Source organism: Salvelinus sp. IW2-2015, linkage group LG8, assembly GCF_002910315.2.
Source record: "Salvelinus sp. IW2-2015 linkage group LG8, ASM291031v2, whole genome shotgun sequence".
NCBI classification, from domain to species: Eukaryota; Metazoa; Chordata; class Actinopteri; order Salmoniformes; family Salmonidae; genus Salvelinus; species Salvelinus sp. IW2-2015.
Window position 1 is genome coordinate 19,430,265 of NC_036848.1, and position 10,422 is coordinate 19,440,686.

General features: G+C 44.1%; 1 pseudogene; it reads right to left on the reverse strand.

Moving 5' to 3' along the window:
* Positions 1-2,838: 2,838 nt before the first annotated feature.
* On the reverse strand, positions 2,839-9,656 carry LOC111967010 (alcohol dehydrogenase class-3-like; annotated as a pseudogene).
* Positions 9,657-10,422: the final 766 nt, after the last annotated feature.

Below are 10,422 nucleotides of genomic sequence, written 5' to 3' on the forward strand. Positions count from 1 at the left end.
CAAGGTATTGGAGTGGCCATCACAAAGCCCTGACCTCAATCCTATAGAAAATTTGTGGACAGAACTGAAAAAGCGTGTGCGAGCAAGGAGGCCTACAAACCTGACTCAGTTACACCAGCTCTGTCAGGAGGAATGAGCCAAAATTCACCAAACTTATTGTGGGAAGCTTGTGAACTGCTACCCGAAACGTTTGACCCAAGTTAAACTATTTAAAGGAAATGTTACCAAATACTAATTGAGTGTATGTAATCTTCTGACCCACTGAGAATGTGATTAAAGAAATAAAAGCTGAAATAAATCATTCTCTCTACTATTATTCTGACACTTCACATTCTTAAAATAAAGTGGTGATCCTAACTGACCTAAGACAGGGAATTTGTACTTGAATTAAATGTCAGGAATTGTGAAAAACTGAGTTTAAATGTATTTGGCTAAGGTGTATGTAAACTTCCGATTTCAACTGTATGTCCCACACACTTAAATACATCACAAACATAAGCAGTCGAGGTCGGCCCTGCGCTGCAGTTTGGACAGTGTGATGAGCCACCTGCCGCCACGCTTGTTCCTCTCGTCCTCCCACATGGGCTCGATACCATCCTGCAGCACAAAAACAGGCCAGGCTCAGGGGGTAAAGGTCAAGAACATTACCTTATTTTAGCACTACACCATGTTCACCTTTATAGGTCAGGGGTTGATTGCCGTCTGCTCCGAGGTAACTGTAGAAACCTCAACAATTGCTTGTTTTTGTTGCATTACTTGACACTACATGATAGGAGATGGGCTTTGGATTAAACTGTGTTTAGATGAAGTGATTAACTTCTTGACGCACGGATCCCTTTAGCGGGATCATTTTCATCAACAACCTTTGAATTGCAGAGTGCCAAATAAAATAAAAAATGCAAAAAATATTTATATTCATGAAATCACAAGTGCAATATAGCAAAACACAGCTTAGCTTGTTGTTAATCCACCTGTCGTGTCAGATTTTGAAAATATGCTTTACAGCGAAAGCAATCCAAGCGTTTGTGTGAGTTTATCGATCACTAGACAAAACATTACAAACACCTAGCCGCAATGTAGATTGGTCACGAAAGTCAGAAAAGCAATAAAATGTATCTCTTACCTTTGATGATCTTCGGATGTTTGCACTCACGAGACTCCCAGTTACACAATAAATGTTCCTTTTGTTCGATAAAGATTATTTTTATATAAAAAAAACTCAATTCGTTTGGTGCGTTATGTTCAGTATTCCACAGCCTTACGCAGGCCATCAAGGCTTGACAAAAATTCCAAATAGTATCCGTAAAGTTCGTAGAAACATGTCAAACGTTTTTAATAATCAATCCTCAGGTTGTTTTTAAGAAAATTGTTATTAACAATGACGGCCTACACTGGCCAAGCCCGGACGATGCTGGGCCAATTGTGCGCCGCCCTATGGGACTCCCAATCAAAACCGGTGTCAGGTGTTAGTTGTGCAGAGGTGAGAACGGAGTCAGGCGCAGGACACAGAACTGRGTAAAATAATGAACTTTACTCAGGAAAATAATCAGGAAAAATAAATCCACGCAGGGATCACAAACCCTAACACAAAAGACCAACACAAACCAGGAACAATCACGCACAAAACATAATGGGAACCAGAGGGTTAAATAGGGAAATAATAATAACTTAACCAGGTGTGTAAACTCAAGACATAACAAATGGAAAACAGAAACATGGATCGGTGGAAGCTAGAAAGCCGGTGACGACGAGCGCCGAACGTCGCCCGAACAAGGAGAGGCACCAACTTCGGCGGAAGTCGTGACAGCCGGTTGTGATACAGCCTGTATTTTCACCGGCAATCAGTTTCCCCACCTACTTTTTTTTAAGACTACATCTAAGTGTAGCCTTCACTAGGATCTGATTAGGGTCCTAATTTGGGCTATTTTCTCCCATGTTTTCTAAAAGGTCTATTCACAGCTGTGTTCCAGGGTAGGGGTTAGGGTTGGGGCTTAGTCATAGCATGCAGATACTCCAAATACTTCTCAATTTTCAATCACGATTGTCTTGCATGCTGTGGTTTTGATGTCGCTTTCAATGATTTCCTCATGATGATTCAAATCATGATGCATAATTAAACAATTTGTTTGTGTAACTTTGGATGATTGTTAGGCTTTAATATGATTAAATGGTCAGCTGAGGCAGGGGAGCCTGGTGATCACGGCTGAGGCATGAGAGCCTGACGATCYGGCAAAGGCATGAAAGCCCGGTGAGCCGGCTGAGGCAGGGGAGCCAGGCGATCCGGCGGAGGCATGAAAGCCCGACGAGCCGGCAGAGGCAGGGGAGCCTGGCGATCTGGCTGAGGCGTGAGAGCCTGTAGCGGCTTCCGGACCCGACGTCTTGTACTCCGACTAAAAAAAATAATAAAATAAACACTCCCCCGATGCTTCCCTTAGGTGAGGCGTTATTCTGTAACGATGTGCGCTGAGACTCGGGAAGCAAGTTCAGGGAGTGAGTGATTTAATCAATAAACAAACCATAATACAAAACAAGAAACACGAACAACGCACAGACAAGAAACAGGAACAGAAACAATAATGCCTGGGGAAGGAACCAAAGGGAGTGACATATATAGGGAAGTTAATCAAGGAGGTGATGGAGTCCAGGTGAGTGTCATGAGGCGTGTGACGATGGTGACAGGTGTGTAGGATAATGAGCAGCCTGATGACCTAGAGGCCGGAGAGGGAGCACACGTGACAATATAATTCTGAAAGGTAAGAGCTGCACCGATTGAAAGGTGATTGTTTATAAAAGGCAGAGGTGAGTGAGGCTCAACATGGCAGGCACTTCAGAACTTCAGGACGGCACGGATACTGGAATAGACAAATTAAAATGAAGTGGTTAGCATACAATTTTAAAGGACTTTAATAAACTTTGTGCTGGAAACTTTTCAATTTGAACAAAGATGTGAATAGACTAACGTAACTAATTGATGTAATATGATGCAACACTTGATCTATTCACCTCTTTCCGGCATGCAGGAGGTCAAAGCCCTCATTGATCTGGTCAAAGGGCAAACTCATCCACCTTCAGCTTCTTGTTCATGTAGTCGATCACTAGTTTGGGGACGCTCTCCACACTCTTCCAGCCTGGGACAGGGGAACAGGAAAACATGAGTAATCTATGCATTACCTTACGGCATTACCATACTTCCAGAAAAAACTGTACTTATTTTCTATTACTAGTATTATAGCTAGTGCCACATTGCTGCTCATTTATCAAAAAGACAAAATATATTGATGTAAGAAAAGTCAGAAAAGGTTCTTCGTCAAAAATCATCCACGACATTCACCTCCAAATGCTGTGCTCCACCACACAYGGCCAGTAAGCAGCTGGAATGGACAAGTGGAGATCTCCTGTCCTGCACCTGCCAACCCGATGATGATGCTCTCGCCCCAGCCTTTGTGGCACGCCTCCAGAGCCGCCTTCTGAAACAACTGATTGAGTATCATCAGAAGACAAGTATTTAGGGGAAGCCAATCTACTTAGCAAAGTGAAAGGTATTTTGCCGTTGCGGTCCAAGCCTGAAGTGCCAACTACAGTGACCTCTGGTGGTGAAGAGTAGAACACCTTCCATATGTGAGAGCAAAAAAGGGGCCACAGTTCAAGTACTTTCCCAGGTTCCTGCCTCACCATCTCAGTAGGAGCTGTGGAAAGGTCATGGGCAGCAGGGGTGTGTTCAGTGAGGGAAACGATTCAGAAAGTTGCAGACAGAATTACAATGGATAGAGCTGACACGATTCCCTATTCACATGACAGACATCTTTAACTTGTCTACAGTCAAATCAAATTGTATTTGTCACATGTGCAAAATACAACAGTGAAATCCTTACTTACAAGCCCTTAACCAACATTGCAGTTTCAAGAAAAATAAGTGTTAGGTAAAAAATACATTCTGTAACATTACACCATTCTGAACAGCCCCCTGAGCTCAGTGCAGAACTAGGATTGGAGGCTCTAGCCCAAGCTGCTTTTTTCACTCCCCCTGACCAGCCTTACCATGATTCCCACGTCGCCAATGCATTCAAAGGAGTAGTCCACCCCTCCGTCGGTCATCTCCACTAGTACCTCCTGAATAGGTTTGCTGTGGTCCTTGGGGTTCACAAACTCAGTGGCCCCAAACTCCTTGGCCTTGTCAAACTTGTCCGGGTTGATGTCCACACCGATGATCCTGGTTGCCCCAGCAACTTTGCAGCCCATGATGACGGCAAGGCCGATGGCACCCAGACCAAAAATAGCACAGGTGGAGCCAGGCTCAACCTGCAAGTAGGTACCCTTGAGAGTCGGTTGATAAAACAAGTGTTACAGAATGGCTTTTGTCAGTAAAACGATGATATTATTTTTGTGTAAGATGTGTGTTATGATCATAGTCTATTAATTGAACTGTGTTTGCACTAGTGGAAAGTTAATTYACAGGATATAAGATATAAAAAGATGACAAAGCTGTGGCTCTTTGCTTGTGCTTTCCACTTCTAGACGGGATATTTTTGTCTTGCAACCTGGCATCACCCACCCACCTTGGCAGTGTTGAGGGCAGCTCCGCACACCTTGTCCAGAGGGGCCTTCTCATCCACCTTGGCCACCGAAATGTCGGCCACCACCGTGTACTCGGAGAAGGTGCTGGTCCCCATGAAGTGAAACAGCTGCTTGCCCTTGCAGGTGAACCGCGAGGTGTTGTCAGGCATCAGACCCCGGCCCTGGGTTATCCTGGTGAGAGGAAGGATGAGTATCAGTAACAGGCAAGGGTCAAAGCCAGTGATCTCTATATGCTTTAGCCAAATATTTCAGAGGCTATTTCATACATACATTGTCTTGTCATTTAGCAGACACTCTTATCCAGAGTGACTTACAGAAGCAATTGGGGTACAGTGCCTTGCTCAAGGGCACAGACAGATTTTTGTTCACCTTGTCTGATCAGGGATTCAACCCAGCGATCTTTTGGTTACTGGCCCAACGCTCTTAGCCGCTAGGCTACCTGCCTGACAGAATTTGGCCTGAATTTGGTGGAAGTTGCAATGTTGGTGTTTGCAAGCCTGGTTGCTTCTTCGCTTGCACAGCACCAATTGCAATCCCAAGATTGGAGTAGAATACTGTCGTACTATTTCTAAGATTAATCTAACTATCATTATAGATATGCTCACTGTCTACTTGGCAACTTTGAAAATGGGGAGTCAATAATGAATGATCCTGACTAGGGTTGCATAATGCCGGAAACTTTAAATAAGTGCCCTGTTTTTCCTGAAATCCTGGTTTGAAGTTCCCGGAATAAGCAGGAAATTCRAAATCCTCCAACTGGGATTTCTGGTAAACCAGGGAATTTATTGAAATTTCCTGGAATTTTGCAAACCTAATCCTGACCACAACCTTCCAAGCTATAGTTGATGACAGGCGAGATTGCATTCCAATTACCTGATCTTCTGGTAGATGTTGGTCTTGGTGTTTTTGCAGAATTTGCACTCACCACACTGTGGCACATATAATGGGATGACGGTGTCACCTTGGGAGAGAAAATAGACTTTCAGTAAACATCTGATTCAACATAATCAAGTCATTGCATTATTTGATTCTGGAGTGTTTGTACTGGACGGGAACAAGTATGTTCCCCTGTGGGTCGCCGGGACAGGAAAACACTGTTTTAGGGAGAATACATTTGCTGATATTTACAGTCCTTCACCTGGCTTGAACTTGGTGACGCCCACGCTCTCGATTGTCCCGGCGCCCTCATGACCCAGGATGACAGGGAAGAGTCCCTCAGGGTTGCTGCCGCGCAGAGTGTAGGCATCCGTTTGACACATCCCCGTCGCAAAGACCTGAAACGCACAACATTGCCATTAGGTTCTCTCATTCAATACAACCAGTAAGCTATGAAGCATGTGTTGCCAACTAGTCTAAAACATCCTAAATGGTTCAACCAAGTCCCAACCCTCTAGGACTATTCCTTTAATACCAACTACTGCGCCTGCTATGTTGATAATAGAAACTATCACAAGGTTGTGTCTCAATGGTGCAAGGCAGACAGCTAGCTAGTACAATAGAGGAACGTGGTAAAATTCTTAGAATAACAATGTTTTCTAAACACTGGACCAGATCGGCCCTGTTGAACACATTCCAAAGATGGCTTCCTCACAGCTGGCCCACTAAATCCATTTGGGCAGGGAGACAGGAAAACACTTGATGCTCCCCACAGTATTCCATCAGCTGAACAGTTCATCCCTGCCAAAATGCAGCCTGCCTCAAACAGTATGTCCTTTTGTTTTACAGATCAAAAGAGCTCACATACATATTATTCTAGGGGGAAGATGTATTGAATCACACATACAAACCAAAGATACTGCACACGAAACAAAGGTCTGCTGCAGGCTGGGGGAGTTGGTTATGTTGTTGCTGGAATTGTCATGTGAGTGCAAATACAATACAGGAGCATTTGTCTGAGACATTTTTGTCGTAGGGAAGGGGCTGTTACCTTGATGCGCACTTCATGGACCTTCGGTGGGGCCCACCTCCACCTCCTCAATGGACAAGGGTTTCCCAGCCTCCCATGCTACAGCTGCCTTGCACTTAATCACCTGGAAGATAGAGAACCGCAATGTGTCAACTGTCCATTTCATACACAGAAAATATGATTTTGAAGATTGATTGTGGTGTCTGTCTGTGGAGAGTGCAGTTGGAGAGGAGAGTGCTGGTCAGTGATTACATATTCAATGTGCACCTGGCCTCCTTACAGTTGGAAGGAATTTGATCTGTAGTCTCGCTACTACAGTCAGTTTAACCTATTACCTACATACCTTAGGATCAACTCCTTTGCCAATGATTGGGTAAAAGATCAGAATTAGGCTGCCTGTGTAAGGTATTCTGGAGAGGACTGGTTCAGACAAGAGAACTTGAAACAGCAAGGAACCATGATCCTAACTAATATTACTGTACTGTGAGGCCAATCTACACTGAACAACAACAAAAAACGCAATATGCAACAATTTCAAAGATTTTACTGAGTTACAATTAATTTAAGGAAATCAGTCAATTTAAATAAATAAATTTGGCCCTAATCCAGGGCTGTCCAACCCTGTTCCTGGAGCGCTACCCTCCTGTAGGTTTTCACTCCAACCCCAGTTGTAACTAACCTGTTTTAGCTTATCTACCAGCTAATTATTAGAATCAGGTGCGCTAGATGAGGTTTGGAGTGAAAACCTACAGGATGGTAGCTCTCCAGGAACAGGGTTGGACAGCCCTTCCTAATCTATGGATTTCACATGACTGGGAATACAGATATGCATCTGTTGATCAAAGATAGCTTAAAAGAAAGGTAGGGGCTTGGATCAGAAAACCAGTCAGTATCTGGTGTGACCACCATTTGCCTCATGCAGCACAACACATCTCCTTCGCATAGTTGATCAGGCCTGTGGAATGTTATGTTTCACTATATTGGATCACTCCAATATATCGTTATCACTCCGCGGCGGAGGGATACGTCCGAGGTGAGGATTTACAGATTTGCTCCCGTGTACACCTGTGTCACGGCTGGGGTCCGCCCCTATATATCGACCCCATGGCCGACACACGTTCTTTTTCATTTTCTCGGCAGACGTCTGTATGGTTTAAGGTACAAACTTTCTGACGTTCGCTTGGTAAGTCACTGATAAGTGTAATATCTTGCGTGGAAGTAAACCTACTGGCTGTTTACAGCCTGGAGCAGCTGGTCACATGGCCAGCCCCTCTTTGAGTGCTCCACTCGGTGCGCACGGTTGATCTGTATCTTCCGCCGTGGTTTGTCGTACTTGTGTTTCGTTAGCGTTACACTACGACTCCGTGTGCATCCATTAGTATGGTGGCTCTTGCTGCCACAAACACATTTTGCCGACTGGCTTCTTCTATGTGTGTGCTGTGAATTGCTTTTGCATCAAAGCAGAGGCTCTCTCACTGGATCGTGGACATGATTACGACACCATACCGCCTGGCTGGCAGGCCGGTGCTGGGATCTGTGGTGGCACATTCAACACGAGGTGTGGCTGCGTCCTGGGCTCTACTGAGAGGAGTGCCCCTCGCTGATATCTGTGCTGCGGCCAGCTGGGCTTCCTTTTGCACCTTTGCTAGGTACTATCGGGTAAATATGGCACTTCCCTCCGCGTTTGGTTCAGCGGTCCTGGGCATCGCCTGCGTCTTGGTCCTGGGCGGCCCCTGCGTCTTGGTCCAGCCGCTGGCTGGCCAGATCCTTCTAGCACCAACTAAATCTGGTACGGGTATACCAATATATTGGAGTGATTCAATACAGTGAAACATAACGAAGGTTTCATATGTAACCACGTTTATGTGAGCTACAGTGGGGCAAAAAAGTATTTAGTCAGCCACCAATTGTGCAAGTTCTCCCACTTAAAAAGATGAGAGAGGCCTGTAATTTTCATCATAGGTACACTTCAACTATGACAGACAAAATTAGAAAAAAAATATCCAGAAAATCACATTGTAGGATTTTTTATGAATTTATTTGCAAATTATGGTGGAAAATAAGTATTTGGTCACCTACAAACAAGCAAGATTTCTGGCTCTTACAGACCTGTAACTTCTTCTTTAAGAGGCTCCCGTTCATACAGCAGGTGATAGGGTGAGTACTCTGGAGGCCTGGACGCTGCTGTTGTGTGCAAAGAGAATGACATTCAGGTTGTCCTCCCACCATTCTTGGAACGCGTCAAGGGACTTGCCCATGGCAGTCTTGAGGRTGTGGTTGGTCCCATTCATCCAAACCTGGAGGAGGGAGTCGGAAAGGGATATCTGTTGACAATGGAAGATGTTGAAATGTCTTATGTACCATGCAGAAAACAAAAACGAATTGTAAAAACCATTGTTGACAGACTATAACCTATAACATCTGTGCCTTGTTCCAGAGTTCACGACCTCGGTCACTCAAGATGACCTCAGGAGAACCATGGGTATTGAAGATGTCCATCATCGCTTTGGAGGTGGCCTTGCCAGTCTTGTCCTTGATTAATATCATACAAAAGAAAATACATTTTTGGTTCCAAGCACCCTTTTTAATTGGGTTACAGAAGGGAATTTAGAGTTAAGCACGTTCTCTTCCTTTACAGACCTTAATGGGTATTGCCTCTACCCAATAATCGATCACCTTAATGACACCAGCTGTTGCCATTCCTGGATTTCGTRAAGGGTCCAATGAGGTCCACCCCTAACATAAAAAGTGTTAGAGAGAAGATTACTTAATTCTTCCCCATATCTGTGTCATTCACTATGCAGATTTTCATATTTGTAAGGATAATGACACACAATCTATAATATTGAACTATGCTGTGGTTAAATAAAGCAATTGTTAGAAAACAACTTATTAGGGCAAAATTTGAACAGTGACACTGGTGCCATGGTGAAACAACGGATGGTCTTCAACACCTGCGCCACAGTCTAAAACCTCTCAAACTTCTGTCAGGCTAGACAGTTACTGACCTTTAAGCACAATGTGACAAATTGAAACATTGTGTTCTCTCTGAAATGACATTCTTTGAAATCATAATAATTTCAGATATAATAGAATGTGATCGATAAACAAAAGGTTATTATTAAGTTATTATTATTAAGGTTAAATGTTATTTCACTTGCCCAGCTGTCCACATCCTTGATAATCCCATGCCAAAAGAAGCGTATGTTGATTTTGGCAATCATGCGCTTCACTCCGAAATGGCCGACATGCATCTCGGTCAGCATGGCTTACTTCTCCTCAGTGAAAATCACCCTCCTGTGTGGCTGGCCATCCTCCTGTGTGGCTGGCCATCCTCCTGTGTGGCTGGCCATCCTTCCCTCGTCAGTAGATATGATTGCCTAACAAGTTTGAAGACAAGAGTTGTTGAAATACTCAAGTCTAAGTCATTTTACACGACTGTCTTTCTCTGTTTCTCCCCCCCCCCTCCCCAATCTCTCTCTGTATTTCACTCTTCCCACTTTCATCCTCTTTCACTCTCACTTTCATCCTCTTTCTCCCTCTCCCCCTCTTTCTCTCTGTCTGTGTGTCTGCCTAGCAAAGACACCTAGTTAAGGGCAGTTGGAATGACCATAAGTGCTGAGACCTATCCATTTGATTGATCAGGGTTAACTTATAGCTAGATATGTCAATATGACAGACACATAACTTAATGCATAACTAGCAACTTCTAGATGACCAACTACCTAGATGGAAAATGGTTGTTGAAAAATTGATGTTCATAGCTAAATCCTTCCAGTTGTGTAATAGAAGTTAACTGCTTAACATTGAATAGTGAATTTCTGCCCCCTACGAATGTTGAGCGTCTTGTCGAGATCAGCAGTGCCTTCATAGTACTTCACCTGGTTGGAAAGATCAAATAACATATCCTCGAGGGATGCCATTGAAGTGCAAGCTACATA